At 50.6% G+C, this 19070-nt stretch overlaps 5 non-coding genes across 5 annotated transcripts; all 5 read right to left on the bottom strand.

Annotated features, from left to right (window-relative positions):
* Positions 1-1517: 1517 nt before the first annotated feature.
* Positions 1518-1636, bottom strand: LOC144338888 (5S ribosomal RNA). The gene has a single exon (XR_013413294.1). It is a non-coding gene; the product is annotated as a 5S ribosomal RNA (ribosomal RNA).
* A 2849-nt stretch (positions 1637-4485) lies between these two features.
* Positions 4486-4604, bottom strand: LOC114675924 (5S ribosomal RNA). Its single transcript, XR_003726784.1, has one exon. It is a non-coding gene; the product is annotated as a 5S ribosomal RNA (ribosomal RNA).
* Positions 4605-8978: 4374 nt separating this feature from the next.
* Positions 8979-9097, bottom strand: LOC114675633 (5S ribosomal RNA). The gene has a single exon (XR_003726541.2). It is a non-coding gene; the product is annotated as a 5S ribosomal RNA (ribosomal RNA).
* A 2836-nt stretch (positions 9098-11933) lies between these two features.
* On the bottom strand, positions 11934-12052 carry LOC144338855 (5S ribosomal RNA). The gene has a single exon (XR_013413243.1). It is a non-coding gene; the product is annotated as a 5S ribosomal RNA (ribosomal RNA).
* Positions 12053-14842: 2790 nt separating this feature from the next.
* On the bottom strand, positions 14843-14961 carry LOC114675630 (5S ribosomal RNA). Its single transcript, XR_003726538.1, has one exon. It is a non-coding gene; the product is annotated as a 5S ribosomal RNA (ribosomal RNA).
* Positions 14962-19070: the final 4109 nt, after the last annotated feature.

Genomic DNA, 19070 nt, shown 5'->3' with positions numbered 1-19070 from the left:
CTGCCAAAAAAAAAAAAAAAAAAAAAAAAAAAAAGCCTTGGACTTGACTTCTCTATCAAATATTTAGAGAACGAATAGTAATCCTTGTTAATCCTGCCAAAACCTTGAAGAGGAGGGAGTATTCCCTAACTCATTCTATGAGGCTACAATTGCCCTGATACCAAAGCAAGACAAAGATTTTACAAGAGAAAACTGTAGAATAATATCCCATATGAAGATCGATGCCTAAAACTCCTCACCATATCCTAAGACTGTGAGGTGAAATTCATCACAGAAAAGGAAAGCCAAGCAGAAGCCTAAAACTATACCCCTAGTCTGACCGGGCGCTGGTGACTCACGCCTGTAATCCTAGCACTTTGGGTATCCTAGCACTTTGGGAAAGTGGGTGGATCGCCTGAAGTTGGGAGTTCCAGACCAAGACCAAGCTAACCAACATGGAGAAGCCCCGTCTCTACTAAAAATACAAAATTAGCCAGGTGTGGTGGTGCATGCCTGTAATCCCAGCTACTCAGGAGGCTGAGGCAGGAGAATGGCGTGAACCCGGGAGGCGGAGCTTGCAGTGGGCCCAGATCTTGCCACTGCACTCCAGGTTGGGTGACAGAGTGAGACTCCGTCTGGAAGAAAAAGGAAAGAAAGAAAGAAACCAAGTAGGAAAGAAAGAAAGAAAGAAAGAAAGAAAGAAAGAAAGAAAGAAAGAAAGAAAGAAAGAAAGAAAGAAAGAAAGAAAGAAAGAAAGAAAGAGAGAAAGAAAGAGAGAAAGAAAGAAAGAGAGAAAGAGTGAGAGAGAAAGAGAGAGAGAGAGAAAGAAAGAGAGAGAAAGAAACAAGGGAAAGATAGTAAGGGAAGAAAAAGAAAAGAATGAAAGTAAGAAGGAAAGAAAGAAAGGAAGAAAGAGGCAAAGACCGAAGAAAGCATGAAACAAAGAAAGAAAGAAAGAAAGAAAGGAAGAGAAAGGAAGAAAGTGAGAAAGAAAGAAAAGCAAGAGAAAAGGAAAGAATGAAATAAAGAAAGAGAAAGAAAGAGACAGAGAGATAGGAGAAAGAAAGAAAGAAGGAAAGAAAAGAAAAGAGAAAGAAAGAAAACAAAGATAGCAAGGGAAGAAAAAGAAAAGAAGGAAAGAAAGAGAGAAAGAGCGAGAAAGAGAGAGAGAGAGAAAGAAGGAAAGAAAGAAAGAAAACAAAGAGAGAAAGAAAGAAGGAAGGAAAGAAAGAAAGAGTGATAGAGAGATAGAGAGGAAGGAAGAAAGGAAGGAAGGAAGGAAGAAAGAGAAAGAGAGAGAGACAAAGAAAGAAAGGAAAGATAGCAAGGGAAGAAACAGAAAAGAATGAAAGTAAGAAGGAAAGCAAAAGAGAGAGAAAGAGCGAGATAGAAAGAGGGAGAGATAGAAAGAAAGAAGGAAAGAAAGAAAGGAAAGAAAGAGAGAAAGAAGGAAAGAAAGAAGGAAAGAAGAGTGAGTGAGAGAAGGGAAGAAAGGAAGGTAGAAAAGAAAGAAAGAAAGAGAAGAAAGCAAGCCAAAAAGCCTACAGCACCCGGTATTCCCAGGCGGTCTCCCATCCAAGTACTAACCAGGCCCGACCCTGCTTAGCTTCCGAGATCAGACGAGATCGGGCGCGTTCAGGGTGGTATGGCCGTAGACGCCGGCAGAGGCGCCTGGCTGCCCCAAGAGCCCGGCCCAGCCATGCCCGCCGGCTTCCAGCCCGCACCGCCAGCCCGGGGTCGCCGGGCTCGGATCGGGACCCCCGAGCCGCTCGCCCGCGGCCTTCCCACGGCTGCCGAGCTCCCGAGCTTCCACCACGTCGGGCCCGCTCGGAACAGGGAGTGCTCCGAGGCGTCTGGGCCCAGGGCCCACGATCCTGGGACCCCGGCGGGTCCTCCGCCCTGTCGTGGAGGTATTCTTTTGGATCCCTGGCCGCTGGGGAGCTCCTGCGAGGCCCCCTCTTGGCCCACCCCCCCAGAGGCGTCAGGGCTGGCCAAGGGCGAACAGCCGGCCCAGCCGCGCCTGGCCTTTTTCTCACAACGCCCCCACCACGGTCGCTTGTCCCGACCAAGACCCGGCCGGTGGGCAAGAGGGCGTGGGGGCTGGGGTGTTGGGGGATGGCCCTGCTTTGCCCCGGGCTGGCACTAGAGCCGGCAGCCTGATCCCCGGCGAGAGGGGCTGAGAGAAACCCAGAAACACCCCACCACCACCAGCAGCAAATCCACAGCCCCACACACAGACACACCCGGGCGCTCGCGCGCGGGAACCCACACACGCGCGCGCGCTCACACACAGACACACACGCACACACACACACACACACACACACACACACGCACACACACACACGTGCACACAGAAACGGCTTGAAGGAGAGCAAGGAAGAGATAGATGGAGAGATTGAAACCGAGGGAGGGAGAGAGACAGCGATCGAGAGAGACAGGGGAGGTGGAGAGGGAAAGAGACAGAGAGGCAGAGATAGAGAGAGGGACAGAGAGAGCGAGAAAGACAGACAGAGAGGGAGAGACAGAGGAAAGGCGACAGAAATAGCGCGAGGTGCAGGGGCAAACCCAGAAGAGAGAGGGGCAGGGAGCTAGAGAGCGAGAGCGATAGAGCCTTGGAGAGGGAGCGCCCTGCTCCCGTAGGCAGGGCCCTTTTGAGCAGGCCGGGATAGGGTGGAGGGGGCTTGGGCTGGGCCAGAACAGGGTGGCCAGGCCGTCCATGCGAGAGGAGCAACGGAGCGCTGAGACGGGTTTTGTCTTGGATTAATTGCTTGCTTTGGGGGTGGGTTTCGTAGGCTCCTTCCTGTGTTGGCACCTCCCTGTGCTCTTGGTGCGGTGCGGTGGGCCCCTTGATTTGCAGAGTGCGCCCGCCCTTTTGGCGGGAGCCGTGGCACCGGGCGTGCCCACGGGGCCCGAGGCCTGGGTCTCTGGCGTGTCCTCGGGACTGGAGTTTACACGAAGTTGGTGGCAATGGGAATCCGGGTGCACAGGGACTGTTTTCCTGGTTGCTGGCGAAGCAATGTCCTTCCCCCGGATAAAGCAGCCCCTGCGTTCTGGAGCGGAGGTCTCGGCTGGCGTCTGTGGCACCCGCTGGCCCTGCCCGCCCCTTCCCCCGGTTTGGAAGGTTGCGGCGGCGCCCGCCCGGTGAATGGATTGAATCGCCTGTGCGTTCCGGGAGCGGGAAGGCGCCGGGAACGGCAGGGAACCCGCGCCTGCGCCTTTGGGGTCCGGCCTCCTGCCCTCCAGGGCTGGAGCCGGGCTCCTGGCCGGGCGGCGGCGAGGCGGAAGCGGTGGGATGCTGCTGCCCGGTGGTGCTTTGGTGGCGGACCCCCAGGAGGAGGTCCCCGGCTGCGGCGGGGGTGTAGGCGGGCGACAAGGGGGGAGCAGAGTCCGGGGAGGTTGGGAAGCATGGCGATAGTAGGGGCAAGGGAGGGAGAGGGGAAGCCACAAAAGCCTACAGCAGGCCGGGCGCGGTGGATCACGCCTGTAGTCCCAGCACTTTGGGAGGCCGAGGCGGGTGGATCACGACGTCAGGAGATCCAGACCAGCCTGGCTAACACGGTGAAACCCCGTCTCCACTAAAACGACAAAACATGAGCCGGGCGTGGTGGCGGGCGCCTGTAGTCCCAGCTGTTTGGGAGGCTGAGGCAGGAGAATGGCGTGAACCCGGGAGGCGGAGCTTGCAGTGAGCCGAGATCTTGCCACTGCACTCCAGGCTGGGTGACAGCGAGACTCCGTCTGGAAGAAAAAGGAAAGACAGAAAGAAAGAAGGAAAGAAAGAAAGAAGGAAGGAAAGAAAGAAAGAAGGAAGGAAGGAAGGAAGGAAGGAAGGAAGGAAGGAAGGAAGGAAGGAAGGAAGGAAGGAAGGAAAGAAAGAAAGAAAGAAAGGAAGGAAAGAAAGAAAGGAGCAAAGAGAAGAAAGAAAGAAAGAAAGAAAGAGAAAGGAAGAAAAGAAAGTGAGAAAGAAAAGCAAGAAAGAAGGAAAGAACGAAATAAAGAAAGAGAAAGAGAGAGAAAGAAAGAGACAGAGAGATAGGAGAAAGAAAGAAGGAAAGCAAGAAAGAAGAAAGAACGAGAAGAAAGAAAAGGAAGATAGCAAGGGAAGAAAAGAAAAGAATGAAAGAAAGAAGGAAAGAAAGAAAGAGCAAGCAAGAGAGAGGGAGAGAGAAAGAAAGAAGGAAAGAAAGGAGGAAGGATAGAAAGAAAGATAGAGAGGTAGAAAGAAAGAAAGAAGGAAAGACAGCAGAACGAAAGAAAGAAAGAGAGAGAGACAAAGAAAGAAAGGAAAGATAGCAAGGGAAGAAACAGAAAAGAATGAAAGTAAGAAGGAAAGCAAAAGAGAGAGAAAGAGCGAGATAGAAAGAGGGAGAGATAGAAAGAAAGAAGGAAAGAAAGAAAGGAAAGAAAGAGAGAAAGAAGGAAAGAGAAAGGAAAGAAGAGTGAGTGAGAGAAGGGAAGAAAGGAAGGTAGAAAAGAAAGAAAGAAAGAGAAGAAAGCAAGCCATAAAGCCTACAGCACCCGGTATTCCCAGGCGGTCTCCCATCCAAGTACTAACCAGGCCCGACCCTGCTTAGCTTCCGAGATCAGACGAGATCGGGCGCGTTCAGGGTGGTATGGCCGTAGACGCCGGCAGAGGCGCCTGGCTGCCCCAAGAGCCCGGCCCAGCCATGCCCGCCGGCTTCCAGCCCGCACCGCCAGCCCGGGGTCGTCGTGCTCGGATCGGGATCCCGGAGCCTCTTCGCCTGCTGCCTCTCCCGGCTGCCGAGCTCCCGAGCTTCCACCACGTCGGGCCCGCTCGGAACAGGGAGTGCTCCGAGGCGTCAGGGCCCACAGCCCACGATCCTGGGACCCCGTCGGGTCCTCCGCCCTGTCGCGCAGGTATTCTTTGGGATCCCTGGCCGCTCAGGAATCCTGCGAGGGCCCCTCTTGCCCCCTCACCCAGAGTCGTCGAGGCTGGCGAAGGGCGAACAGCGTATTATCAAATGTCTTCTCTGACCACAACAAAATCGAGTTAAAAATCAATAACACAAGGAAAACTGATAAACTGACCTGTTTTCTTTTTGGAAAGTACAGAACACACTGCTATGGTCTGAATGTCCCCCAAAATTTATATGCTGAAATTTATTTGCCAATATGATAGTATTAAGAGGTGGGCACTGGCCTGGGGTGGTGGCTAACGCTGTCATCCCAGCACTTTGGAAGGGAAAGGCAGTCAGATTGTTCGAGCCCAGGAGTTCAAGACCAGCCAGGGCAAAATGGCAAAACTTGTCTCTAGAAAAAACACCAAATTCGGTGGGCGTGGTGGTGCAGGCCTGTAGTCCCAGCTACTCAGGAGGCTGAAGCAGGAGGACTGGTTGAGCCTGGGAGGTCAAGGCTGCAGTGAGCCATGATCAGGCTACAGGCTACTGCACTGCCGTAGGGGCAATAGAATGAGACCCTGTCTCAAACAAAAAAAAGAAAAAGAAAAAAAAAAAAAGGGTAAAAAGGTGGATTCTTTAGGAGGCGATTATCTCATGAGGGTAGAAGTCCTTATGGATGAAATTAGAGCCCTTAGAAAAGGACTTGAGTGGGTTCATTCCCTCCGTCTCCTCCGTGTGGGGACACAATGTTCTTCCCCTCTGAAAGATGAAGCAACGTTGTGTCATCTTGGAAGGAGAGACTGGGCCCTCCTTAGACACTGAATGGGCTGATGACTTGACCTTGGACACCCCAGCCTTGAGAACTGAGAGAAATAAATGTCTCTTTTTAATAAATTATCCAGTCTCAGGTATTTGAAGAGATTCAGATATTTGCTTAAACAACCAATGGGTTAAAGAAGAAACCACAAGAGAAATCAGAAAATACAGTTGGGTGTCAGTATCCACAGGGGATTGGTTCCAGGACCCCGTAAGTAGGCCAAAATCCACACAGAGTCAAGTCTTGCAGTTGGCCCTGTAAAACCTGGGCATTAAAAAAGTTAGGCCGCTGTATCCTCAGGGTTTGCGCTCTGTGAAGACTGTATTTTCAGTCTGCCTTTGGTTACAGATGCAGAATTAATGAAATCAGAGGACCTACTGTACTTATTGAAAACAATTCCTGTATAAGTGCACCCTTGCAGTTCAAACCCATGTTGTTCAAGGCTCAGCTGTACTCAGAAATGAATGAAAATGAAAACACAGCATAGCCAAACTTTGGGATGCAGTGAAAGCAGTGCTAACAGGGAAATTTATAGTGTGAAATGCTTACATGAAAAAAACCTAAAGAAAGCCAGGCGTCGCAGTTAATGCCTGTAATCCCAGCACTTTGGGAGGCTGAGGTGAGCCAATCACCTGAGGTCAGGAGTTCGAGACTAGCCTGAACAACAGGGAGAAACCCTGTCTCTGCTGAAAATACAAAATTAGCCGGTTGTGGTGGCAGGCGCCTGTAATCCCAGCGACTTGGGAGGCTGAAGCAAGAGAATTGCTTAAACCTGGGAGGCAGAGGTTGCAGTGAGCCGAGATCGCACCATTGCACTCCAGCCTGGGCAACAAGAGCGAGACTCCCTCTCAAAAGAAAACAAAACAAAAAACACCCAAAGGACCTCAAATTAGCAATCTAAATTTACAATTTAGGCACTAGAAAAGAACAAATTAAACCCTAGGAAGGAAAGAAAGAAAGATTAATTCAGAAATAAATAAAACAGAAAATACAAAAATGGAGAAAATCAACAAAACTGAAAGTTGGTTTTTTAAAAGATCAAATTGACAAACTTTATGGAGTGACTAAGAAAAAAAGAGAGAATACTCAAATTACGAAAATCAGAAATGGAAGTGGGGACATTACTATTGGATCCAGTCAAAATGAAAACGATTGGCAGGGTGAAGTGGCTCACACCTATAATCCCAGCACTTTGGGAGGCCGAGGCATGCAGATCACTTGAGGTTAGGAGTTCAAGACTAACCTGGCCAACATGGTGAAACCATCTCTACTAAAAATACAAAAAAAATTAGCCGGGTGTGGTGGTAGGCCCCTGTAATCCCAGCTACTCGGGAGGTTCAGGCAGGTGAATCACTTTAGCTCAGGAGTTCAAGACCAGCCTGGGAGATATGGTCAAACCCGGTCTTTACAAAAAAAAAAAAAAAAAGATAAAAAGGAAAGAAAAAAATAAATTAAAGAAAGAAAGAAAGAAAGAAGAAAATTCAGCCCATCTTGATGGCAAAAGCCTGTTGTCCCAGCTACTGAGGAGGCTGAGGTAGGAGGATCGCTTGAACCTGGGAGGTGGAGGTTGTAATGAGCCTAGATCACACCACTGCACTCTAGCCTAGGTGACAGATGAGATCCTGTCTCAAAGAAATAAATGAATAGGATTGTAAGAGAGTGCTAAGAACAATTGTACACCAACATATTGGATAACTTGGATGAAATGGATAAATTCCTAGGAACATGAACCCTACCAAGACTAAATCACAAAGAAAGTGAAAATCTGAATAGACTAGTAACTAGTAAGGAGACTGAATCAGTAACCCAATATCTCCTGCCAAAAAAAAAAAAAAAAAAAAAAAAAAAGCCTTGGACTTGACTTCTCTATCAAATATTTAGAGAACGAATAGTAATCCTTGTTAATCCTGCCAAAACCTTGAAGAGGAGGGAGTATTCCCTAACTCATTCTATGAGGCTACAATTGCCCTGATACCAAAGCAAGACAAAGATTTTACAAGAGAAAACTGTAGAATAATATCCCATATGAAGATCGATGCCTAAAACTCCTCACCATATCCTAAGACTGTGAGGTGAAATTCATCACAGAAAAGGAAAGCCAAGCAGAAGCCTAAAACTATACCCCTAGTCTGACCGGGCGCTGGTGACTCACGCCTGTAATCCTAGCACTTTGGGTATCCTAGCACTTTGGGAAAGTGGGTGGATCGCCTGAAGTTGGGAGTTCCAGACCAAGACCAAGCTAACCAACATGGAGAAGCCCCGTCTCTACTAAAAATACAAAATTAGCCAGGTGTGGTGGTGCATGCCTGTAATCCCAGCTACTCAGGAGGCTGAGGCAGGAGAATGGCGTGAACCCGGGAGGCGGAGCTTGCAGTGGGCCCAGATCTTGCTACTGCACTCCAGGTTGGGTGACAGAGTGAGACTCCGTCTGGAAGAAAAAGGAAAGAAAGAAAGAAACCAAGTAGGAAAGAAAGAAAGAAAGAAAGAAAGAAAGAAAGAAAGAAAGAAAGAAAGAAAGAAAGAAAGAAAGAGAGAAAGAAGGAGAGAAAGAAAGAGAGAAAGAAAGAAAGAGAGAAAGAGTGAGAGAGAAAGAGAGAGAGAGAGAAAGAAAGAGAGAGAAAGAAACAAGGGAAAGATAGTAAGGGAAGAAAAAGAAAAGAATGAAAGTAAGAAGGAAAGAAAGAAAGGAAGAAAGAGGCAAAGACCGAAGAAAGCATGAAACAAAGAAAGAAAGAAAGAAAGAAAGAAAGGAAGAGAAAGGAAGAAAGTGAGAAAGAAAGAAAAGCAAGAGAAAAGGAAAGAATGAAATAAAGAAAGAGAAAGAAAGAGACAGAGAGATAGGAGAAAGAAAGAAAGAAGGAAAGAAAAGAAAAGAGAAAGAAAGAAAACAAAGATAGCAAGGGAAGAAAAAGAAAAGAAGGAAAGAAAGAGAGAAAGAGCGAGAAAGAGAGAGAGAGAGAAAGAAGGAAAGAAAGAAAGAAAACAAAGAGAGAAAGAAAGAAGGAAGGAAAGAAAGAAAGAGTGATAGAGAGATAGAGAGGAAGGAAGAAAGGAAGGAAGGAAGGAAGAAAGAGAAAGAGAGAGAGACAAAGAAAGAAAGGAAAGATAGCAAGGGAAGAAACAGAAAAGAATGAAAGTAAGAAGGAAAGCAAAAGAGAGAGAAAGAGCGAGATAGAAAGAGGGAGAGATAGAAAGAAAGAAGGAAAGAAAGAAAGGAAAGAAAGAGAGAAAGAAGGAAAGAAAGAAGGAAAGAAGAGTGAGTGAGAGAAGGGAAGAAAGGAAGGTAGAAAAGAAAGAAAGAAAGAGAAGAAAGCAAGCCAAAAAGCCTACAGCACCCGGTATTCCCAGGCGGTCTCCCATCCAAGTACTAACCAGGCCCGACCCTGCTTAGCTTCCGAGATCAGACGAGATCGGGCGCGTTCAGGGTGGTATGGCCGTAGACGCCGGCAGAGGCGCCTGGCTGCCCCAAGAGCCCGGCCCAGCCATGCCCGCCGGCTTCCAGCCCGCACCGCCAGCCCGGGGTCGCCGGGCTCGGATCGGGACCCCCGAGCCGCTCGCCCGCGGCCTTCCCCCGGCTGCCGAGCTCCCGAGCTTCCACCACGTCGGGCCCGCTCGGAACAGGGAGTGCTCCGAGGCGTCTGGGCCCAGGGCCCACGATCCTGGGACCCCGGCGGGTCCTCCGCCCTGTCGTGGAGGTATTCTTTTGGATCCCTGGCCGCTGGGGAGCTCCTGCGAGGCCCCCTCTTGGCCCACCCCCCCAGAGGCGTCAGGGCTGGCCAAGGGCGAACAGCCGGCCCAGCCGCGCCTGGCCTTTTTCTCACAACGCCCCCACCACGGTCGCTTGTCCCGACCAAGACCCGGCCGGTGGGCAAGAGGGCGTGGGGGCTGGGGTGTTGGGGGATGGCCCTGCTTTGCCCCGGGCTGGCACTAGAGCCGGCAGCCTGATCCCCGGCGAGAGGGGCTGAGAGAAACCCAGAAACACCCCACCACCACCAGCAGCAAATCCACAGCCCCACACACAGACACACCCGGGCGCTCGCGCGCGGGAACCCACACACGCGCGCGCGCTCACACACAGACACACACACACACACACACACACACACACACACGCACACACACACACGTGCACACAGAAACGGCTTGAAGGAGAGCAAGGAAGAGATAGATGGAGAGATTGAAACCGAGGGAGGGAGAGAGACAGCGATCGAGAGAGACAGGGGAGGTGGAGAGGGAAAGAGACAGAGAGGCAGAGATAGAGAGAGGGACAGAGAGAGCGAGAAAGACAGACAGAGAGGGAGAGACAGAGGAAAGGCGACAGAAATAGCGCGAGGTGCAGGGGCAAACCCAGAAGAGAGAGGGGCAGGGAGCTAGAGAGCGAGAGCGATAGAGCCTTGGAGAGGGAGCGCCCTGCTCCCGTAGGCAGGGCCCTTTTGAGCAGGCCGGGATAGGGTGGAGGGGGCTTGGGCTGGGCCAGAACAGGGTGGCCAGGCCGTCCATGCGAGAGGAGCAACGGAGCGCTGAGACGGGTTTTGTCTTGGATTAATTGCTTGCTTTGGGGGTGGGTTTCGTAGGCTCCTTCCTGTGTTGGCACCTCCCTGTGCTCTTGGTGCGGTGCGGTGGGCCCCTTGATTTGCAGAGTGCGCCCGCCCTTTTGGCGGGAGCCGTGGCACCGGGCGTGCCCACGGGGCCCGAGGCCTGGGTCTCTGGCGTGTCCTCGGGACTGGAGTTTACACGAAGTTGGTGGCAATGGGAATCCGGGTGCACAGGGACTGTTTTCCTGGTTGCTGGCGAAGCAATGTCCTTCCCCCGGATAAAGCAGCCCCTGCGTTCTGGAGCGGAGGTCTCGGCTGGCGTCTGTGGCACCCGCTGGCCCTGCCCGCCCCTTCCCCCGGTTTGGAAGGTTGCGGCGGCGCCCGCCCGGTGAATGGATTGAATCGCCTGTGCGTTCCGGGAGCGGGAAGGCGCCGGGAACGGCAGGGAACCCGCGCCTGCGCCTTTGGGGTCCGGCCTCCTGCCCTCCAGGGCTGGAGCCGGGCTCCTGGCCGGGCGGCGGCGAGGCGGAAGCGGTGGGATGCTGCTGCCCGGTGGTGCTTTGGTGGCGGACCCCCAGGAGGAGGTCCCCGGCTGCGGCGGGGGTGTAGGCGGGCGACAAGGGGGGAGCAGAGTCCGGGGAGGTTGGGAAGCATGGCGATAGTAGGGGCAAGGGAGGGAGAGGGGAAGCCACAAAAGCCTACAGCAGGCCGGGCGCGGTGGATCACGCCTGTAGTCCCAGCACTTTGGGAGGCCGAGGCGGGTGGATCACGACGTCAGGAGATCCAGACCAGCCTGGCTAACACGGTGAAACCCCGTCTCCACTAAAACGACAAAACATGAGCCGGGCGTGGTGGCGGGCGCCTGTAGTCCCAGCTGTTTGGGAGGCTGAGGCAGGAGAATGGCGTGAACCCGGGAGGCGGAGCTTGCAGTGAGCCGAGATCTTGCCACTGCACTCCAGGCTGGGTGACAGCGAGACTCCGTCTGGAAGAAAAAGGAAAGACAGAAAGAAAGAAGGAAAGAAAGAAAGAAGGAAGGAAAGAAAGAAAGAAGGAAGGAAGGAAGGAAGGAAGGAAGGAAAGAAAGAAAGAAAGAAAGAAAGAAAGAAAGAAAGAAAGAAAGAAAGAAAGGAAAGAAAGAAAGGAGCAAAGAGAAGAAAGAAAGAAAGAAAGAGAAAGGAAGAAAAGAAAGTGAGAAAGAAAAGCAAGAAAGAAGGAAAGAACGAAATAAAGAAAGAGAAAGAGAGAGAAAGAAAGAGACAGAGAGATAGGAGAAAGAAAGAAAGAAGGAAAGCAAGAAAGAAGAAAGAACGAGAAGAAAGAAAAGGAAGATAGCAAGGGAAGAAAAGAAAAGAATGAAAGAAAGAAGGAAAGAAAGAAAGAGCAAGCAAGAGAGAGGGAGAGAGAAAGAAAGAAGGAAAGAAAGGAGGAAGGATAGAAAGAAAGATAGAGAGGTAGAAAGAAAGAAAGAAGGAAAGACAGCAGAACGAAAGAAAGAAAGAGAGAGAGACAAAGAAAGAAAGGAAAGATAGCAAGGGAAGAAACAGAAAAGAATGAAAGTAAGAAGGAAAGCAAAAGAGAGAGAAAGAGCGAGATAGAAAGAGGGAGAGATAGAAAGAAAGAAGGAAAGAAAGAAAGGAAAGAAAGAGAGAAAGAAGGAAAGAAAGAAGGAAAGAAGAGTGAGTGAGAGAAGGGAAGAAAGGAAGGTAGAAAAGAAAGAAAGAAAGAGAAGAAAGCAAGCCAAAAAGCCTACAGCACCCGGTATTCCCAGGCGGTCTCCCATCCAAGTACTAACCAGGCCCGACCCTGCTTAGCTTCCGAGATCAGACGAGATCGGGCGCGTTCAGGGTGGTATGGCCGTAGACGCCGGCAGAGGCGCCTGGCTGCCCCAAGAGCCCGGCCCAGCCATGCCCGCCGGCTTCCAGCCCGCACCGCCAGCCCGGGGTCGCCGGGCTCGGATCGGGACCCCCGAGCCGCTCGCCCGCGGCCTTCCCCCGGCTGCCGAGCTCCCGAGCTTCCACCACGTCGGGCCCGCTCGGAACAGGGAGTGCTCCGAGGCGTCTGGGCCCAGGGCCCACGATCCTGGGACCCCGGCGGGTCCTCCGCCCTGTCGTGGAGGTATTCTTTTGGATCCCTGGCCGCTGGGGAGCTCCTGCGAGGCCCCCTCTTGGCCCACCCCCCCAGAGGCGTCAGGGCTGGCCAAGGGCGAACAGCCGGCCCAGCCGCGCCTGGCCTTTTTCTCACAACGCCCCCACCACGGTCGCTTGTCCCGACCAAGACCCGGCCGGTGGGCAAGAGGGCGTGGGGGCTGGGGTGTTGGGGGATGGCCCTGCTTTGCCCCGGGCTGGCACTAGAGCCGGCAGCCTGATCCCCGGCGAGAGGGGCTGAGAGAAACCCAGAAACACCCCACCACCACCAGCAGCAAATCCACAGCCCCACACACAGACACACCCGGGCGCTCGCGCGCGGGAACCCACACACGCGCGCGCGCTCACACACAGACACACACGCACACACACACACGTGCACACAGAAACGGCTTGAAGGAGAGCAAGGAAGAGATAGATGGAGAGATTGAAACCGAGGGAGGGAGAGAGACAGCGATCGAGAGAGACAGGGGAGGTGGAGAGGGAAAGAGACAGAGAGGCAGAGATAGAGAGAGGGACAGAGAGAGCGAGAAAGACAGACAGAGAGGGAGAGACAGAGGAAAGGCGACAGAAATAGCGCGAGGTGCAGGGGCAAACCCAGAAGAGAGAGGGGCAGGGAGCTAGAGAGCGAGAGCGATAGAGCCTTGGAGAGGGAGCGCCCTGCTCCCGTAGGCAGGGCCCTTTTGAGCAGGCCGGGATAGGGTGGAGGGGGCTTGGGCTGGGCCAGAACAGGGTGGCCAGGCCGTCCATGCGAGAGGAGCAACGGAGCGCTGAGACGGGTTTTGTCTTGGATTAATTGCTTGCTTTGGGGGTGGGTTTCGTAGGCTCCTTCCTGTGTTGGCACCTCCCTGTGCTCTTGGTGCGGTGCGGTGGGCCCCTTGATTTGCAGAGTGCGCCCGCCCTTTTGGCGGGAGCCGTGGCACCGGGCGTGCCCACGGGGCCCGAGGCCTGGGTCTCTGGCGTGTCCTCGGGACTGGAGTTTACACGAAGTTGGTGGCAATGGGAATCCGGGTGCACAGGGACTGTTTTCCTGGTTGCTGGCGAAGCAATGTCCTTCCCCCGGATAAAGCAGCCCCTGCGTTCTGGAGCGGAGGTCTCGGCTGGCGTCTGTGGCACCCGCTGGCCCTGCCCGCCCCTTCCCCCGGTTTGGAAGGTTGCGGCGGCGCCCGCCCGGTGAATGGATTGAATCGCCTGTGCGTTCCGGGAGCGGGAAGGCGCCGGGAACGGCAGGGAACCCGCGCCTGCGCCTTTGGGGTCCGGCCTCCTGCCCTCCAGGGCTGGAGCCGGGCTCCTGGCCGGGCGGCGGCGAGGCGGAAGCGGTGGGATGCTGCTGCCCGGTGGTGCTTTGGTGGCGGACCCCCAGGAGGAGGTCCCCGGCTGCGGCGGGGGTGTAGGCGGGCGACAAGGGGGGAGCAGAGTCCGGGGAGGTTGGGAAGCATGGCGATAGTAGGGGCAAGGGAGGGAGAGGGGAAGCCACAAAAGCCTACAGCAGGCCGGGCGCGGTGGATCACGCCTGTAGTCCCAGCACTTTGGGAGGCCGAGGCGGGTGGATCACGACGTCAGGAGATCCAGACCAGCCTGGCTAACACGGTGAAACCCCGTCTCCACTAAAACGACAAAACATGAGCCGGGCGTGGTGGCGGGCGCCTGTAGTCCCAGCTGTTTGGGAGGCTGAGGCAGGAGAATGGCGTGAACCCGGGAGGCGGAGCTTGCAGTGAGCCGAGATCTTGCCACTGCACTCCAGGCTGGGTGACAGCGAGACTCCGTCTGGAAGAAAAAGGAAAGACAGAAAGAAAGAAGGAAAGAAAGAAAGAAGGAAGGAAAGAAAGAAAGAAGGAAGGAAGGAAGGAAGGAAGGAAAGAAAGAAAGAAAGAAAGAAAGAAAGGAAGGAAAGAAAGAAAGGAGCAAAGAGAAGAAAGAAAGAAAGAAAGAGAAAGGAAGAAAAGAAAGTGAGAAAGAAAAGCAAGAAAGAAGGAAAGAACGAAATAAAGAAAGAGAAAGAGAGAGAAAGAAAGAGACAGAGAGATAGGAGAAAGAAAGAAGGAAAGCAAGAAAGAAGAAAGAACGAGAAGAAAGAAAAGGAAGATAGCAAGGGAAGAAAAGAAAAGAATGAAAGAAAGAAGGAAAGAAAGAAAGAGCAAGCAAGAGAGAGGGAGAGAGAAAGAAAGAAGGAAAGAAAGGAGGAAGGATAGAAAGAAAGATAGAGAGGTAGAAAGAAAGAAAGAAGGAAAGACAGCAGAACGAAAGAAAGAAAGAGAGAGAGACAAAGAAAGAAAGGAAAGATAGCAAGGGAAGAAACAGAAAAGAATGAAAGTAAGAAGGAAAGCAAAAGAGAGAGAAAGAGCGAGATAGAAAGAGGGAGAGATAGAAAGAAAGAAGGAAAGAAAGAAAGAAAGGAAAGAAAGAGAGAAAGAAGGAAAGAAAGAAAGAAAGAAAGAAGAGTGAGTGAGAGAAGGGAAGAAAGGAAGGTAGAAAAGAAAGAAAGAAAGAGAAGAAAGCAAGCCAAAAAGCCTACAGCACCCGGTATTCCCAGGCGGTCTCCCATCCAAGTACTAACCAGGCCCGACCCTGCTTAGCTTCCGAGATCAGACGAGATCGGGCGCGTTCAGGGTGGTATGGCCGTAGACGCCGGCAGAGGCGCCTGGCTGCCCCAAGAGCCCGGCCCAGCCATGCCCGCCGGCTTCCAGCCCGCACCGCCAGCCCGGGGTCGTCGTGCTCGGATCGGGATCCCGGAGCCTCTTCGCCTGCTGCCTCTCCCGGCTGCCGAGCTCCCGAGCTTCCACCACGTCGGGCCCGCTCGGAACAGGGAGTGCTCCGAGGCGTCAGGGCCCACAGCCCACGATCCTGGGACCCCGTCGGGTCCTCCGCCCTGTCGCGCAGGTATTCTTTGGGATCCCTGGCCGCTCAGGAATCCTGCGAGGGCCCCTCTTGCCCCCTCACCCAGAGTCGTCGAGGCTGGCGAAGGGCGAACAGCGTATTATCAAATGTCTTCTCTGACCACAACAAAATCGAGTTAAAAATCAATAACACAAGGAAAACTGATAAACTGACCTGTTTTCTTTTTGGAAAGTACAGAACACACTGCTATGGTCTGAATGTCCCCCAAAATTTATATGCTGAAATTTATTTGCCAATATGATAGTATTAAGAGGTGGGCACTGGCCTGGGGTGGTGGCTAACGCTGTCATCCCAGCACTTTGGAAGGGAAAGGCAGTCAGATTGTTCGAGCCCAGGAGTTCAAGACCAGCCAGGGCAAAATGGCAAAACTTGTCTCTAGAAAAAACACCAAATTCGGTGGGCGTGGTGGTGCAGGCCTGTAGTCCCAGCTACTCAGGAGGCTGAAGCAGGAGGACTGGTTGAGCCTGGGAGGTCAAGGCTGCAGTGAGCCATGATCAGGCTACAGGCTACTGCACTGCCGTAGGGGCAATAGAATGAGACCCTGTCTCAAACAAAAAAAAGAAAAAGAAAAAAAAAAAAAGGGTAAAAAGGTGGATTCTTTAGGAGGCGATTATCTCATGAGGGTAGAAGTCCTTATGGATGAAATTAGAGCCCTTAGAAAAGGACTTGAGTGGGTTCATTCCCTCCGTCTCCTCCGTGTGGGGACACAATGTTCTTCCCCTCTGAAAGATGAAGCAACGTTGTGTCATCTTGGAAGGAGAGACTGGGCCCTCCTTAGACACTGAATGGGCTGATGACTTGACCTTGGACACCCCAGCCTTGAGAACTGAGAGAAATAAATGTCTCTTTTTAATAAATTATCCAGTCTCAGGTATTTGAAGAGATTCAGATATTTGCTTAAACAACCAATGGGTTAAAGAAGAAACCACAAGAGAAATCAGAAAATACAGTTGGGTGTCAGTATCCACAGGGGATTGGTTCCAGGACCCCGTAAGTAGGCCAAAATCCACACAGAGTCAAGTCTTGCAGTTGGCCCTGTAAAACCTGGGCATTAAAAAAGTTAGGCCGCTGTATCCTCAGGGTTTGCGCTCTGTGAAGACTGTATTTTCAATCTGCCTTTGGTTACAGATGCAGAATTAATGAAATCAGAGGACCTACTGTACTTATTGAAAACAATTCCTGTATAAGTGCACCCTTGCAGTTCAAACCCATGTTGTTCAAGGCTCAGCTGTACTCAGAAATGAATGAAAATGAAAACACAGCATAGCCAAACTTTGGGATGCAGTGAAAGCAGTGCTAACAGGGAAATTTATAGTGTGAAATGCTTACATGAAAAAAACCTAAAGAAAGCCAGGCGTCGCGGTTAATGCCTGTAATCCCAGCACTTTGGGAGGCTGAGGTGAGCCAATCACCTGAGGTCAGGAGTTCGAGACTAGCCTGAACAACAGGGAGAAACCCTGTCTCTGCTGAAAATACAAAATTAGCCGGTTGTGGTGGCAGGCGCCTGTAATCCCAGCGACTTGGGAGGCTGAAGCAAGAGAATTGCTTAAACCTGGGAGGCAGAGGTTGCAGTGAGCCGAGATCGCACCATTGCACTCCAGCCTGGGCAACAAGAGCGAGACTCCCTCTCAAAAGAAAACAAAACAAAAAACACCCAAAGGACCTCAAATTAGCAATCTAAATTTACAATTTAGGCACTAGAAAAGAACAAATTAAACCCTAGGAAGGAAAGAAAGAAAGATTAATTCAGAAATAAATAAAACAGAAAATACAAAAATGGAGAAAATCAACAAAACTGAAAGTTGGTTTTCTAAAAGATCAAATTGACAAACTTTATGGAGTGACTAAGAAAAAAAGAGAGAATACTCAAATTACGAAAATCAGAAATGGAAGTGGGGACATTACTATTGGATCCAGTCAAAATGAAAACGATTGGCAGGGTGAAGTGGCTCACACCTATAATCCCAGCACTTTGGGAGGCCGAGGCATGCAGATCACTTGAGGTTAGGAGTTCAAGACTAACCTGGCCAACATGGTGAAACCATCTCTACTAAAAATACAAAAAAAATTAGCCGGGTGTGGTGGTAGGCCCCTGTAATCCCAGCTACTCGGGAGGTTCAGGCAGGTGAATCACTTTAGCTCAGGAGTTCAAGACCAGCCTGGGAGATATGGTCAAACCCGGTCTTTACAAAAAAAAAAAAAAAAGATAAAAAGGAAAGAAAAAAATAAATTAAAGAAAGAAAGAAAGAAAGAAGAAAATTCAGCCCATCTTGATGGCAAAAGCCTGTTGTCCCAGCTACTGAGGAGGCTGAGGTAGGAGGATCGCTTGAACCTGGGAGGTGGAGGTTGTAATGAGCCTAGATCACACCACTGCACTCTAGCCTAGGTGACAGATGAGATCCTGTCTCAAAGAAATAAATGAATAGGATTGTAAGAGAGTGCTAAGAACAATTGTACACCAACATATTGGATAACTTGGATGAAATGGATAAATTCCTAGGAACATGAACCCTACCAAGACTAAATCACAAAGAAAGTGAAAATCTGAATAGACTAGTAACTAGTAAGGAGACTGAATCAGTAACCCAATATCTCCTGCCAAAAAAAAAAAAAAAAAAAAGCCTTGGACTTGACTTCTCTATCAAATATTTAGAGAACGAATAGTAATCCTTGTTAATCCTGCCAAAACCTTGAAGAGGAGGGAGTATTCCCTAACTCATTCTATGAGGCTACAATTGCCCTGATACCAAAGCAAGACAAAGATTTTACAAGAGAAAACTGTAGAATAATATCCCATATGAAGATCGATGCCTAAAACTCCTCACCATATCCTAAGACTGTGAGGTGAAATTCATCACAGAAAAGGAAAGCCAAGCAGAAGCCTAAAACTATACCCCTAGTCTGACCGGGCGCTGGTGACTCACGCCTGTAATCCTAGCACTTTGGGTATCCTAGCACTTTGGGAAAGTGGGTGGATCGCCTGAAGTTGGGAGTTCCAGACCAAGACCAAGCTAACCAACATGGAGAAGCCCCGTCTCTACTAAAAATACAAAATTAGCCAGGTGTGGTGGTGCATGCCTGTAATCCCAGCTACTCAGGAGGCTGAGGCAGGAGAATGGCGTGAACCCGGGAGGCGGAGCTTGCAGTGGGCCCAGATCTTGCCACTGCACTCCAGGTTGGGTGACAGAGTGAGACTCCGTCTGGAAGAAAAAGGAAAGAAAGAAAGAAACCAAGTAGGAAAGAAAGAAAGAAAGAAAGAAAGAAAGAAAGAAAGAAAGAAAGAAAGAAAGAAAGAGAGAAAGAAAGAGAGAAAGAAAGAAAGAGAGAAAGAGTGAGAGAGAAAGAGAGAGAGAGAGAAAGAAAGAGAGAGAAAGAAACAAGGGAAAGATAGTAAGGGAAGAAAAAGAAAAGAATGAAAGTAAGAAGGAAAGAAAGAAAGGAAGAAAGAGGCAAAGACCGAAGAAAGCATGAAACAAAGAAAGAAAGAAAGAAAGAAAGGAAGAGAAAGGAAGAAAGTGAGAAAGAAAGAAAAGCAAGAGAAAAGGAAAGAATGAAATAAAGAAAGAGAAAGAAAGAGACAGAGAGATAGGAGAAAGAAAGAAAGAAGGAAAGAAAAGAAAAGAGAAAGAAAGAAAACAAAGATAGCAAGGGAAGAAAAAGAAAAGAAGGAAAGAAAGAGAGAAAGAGCGAGAAAGAGAGAGAGAGAGAAAGAAGGAAAGAAAGAAAGAAAACAAAGAGAGAAAGAAAGAAGGAAGGAAAGAAAGAAAGAGTGATAGAGAGATAGAGAGGAAGGAAGAAAGGAAGGAAGGAAGGAAGAAAGAGAAAGAGAGAGAGACAA

The sequence above is a fragment of the Macaca mulatta genome, chromosome 1, assembly GCF_049350105.2.
Source record: "Macaca mulatta isolate MMU2019108-1 chromosome 1, T2T-MMU8v2.0, whole genome shotgun sequence".
NCBI classification, from domain to species: domain Eukaryota; kingdom Metazoa; phylum Chordata; class Mammalia; order Primates; family Cercopithecidae; genus Macaca; species Macaca mulatta.
The sequence above is the reverse complement of the archived record's forward strand: the minus strand, read 5'-3'. Positions and strand labels throughout refer to the sequence as shown.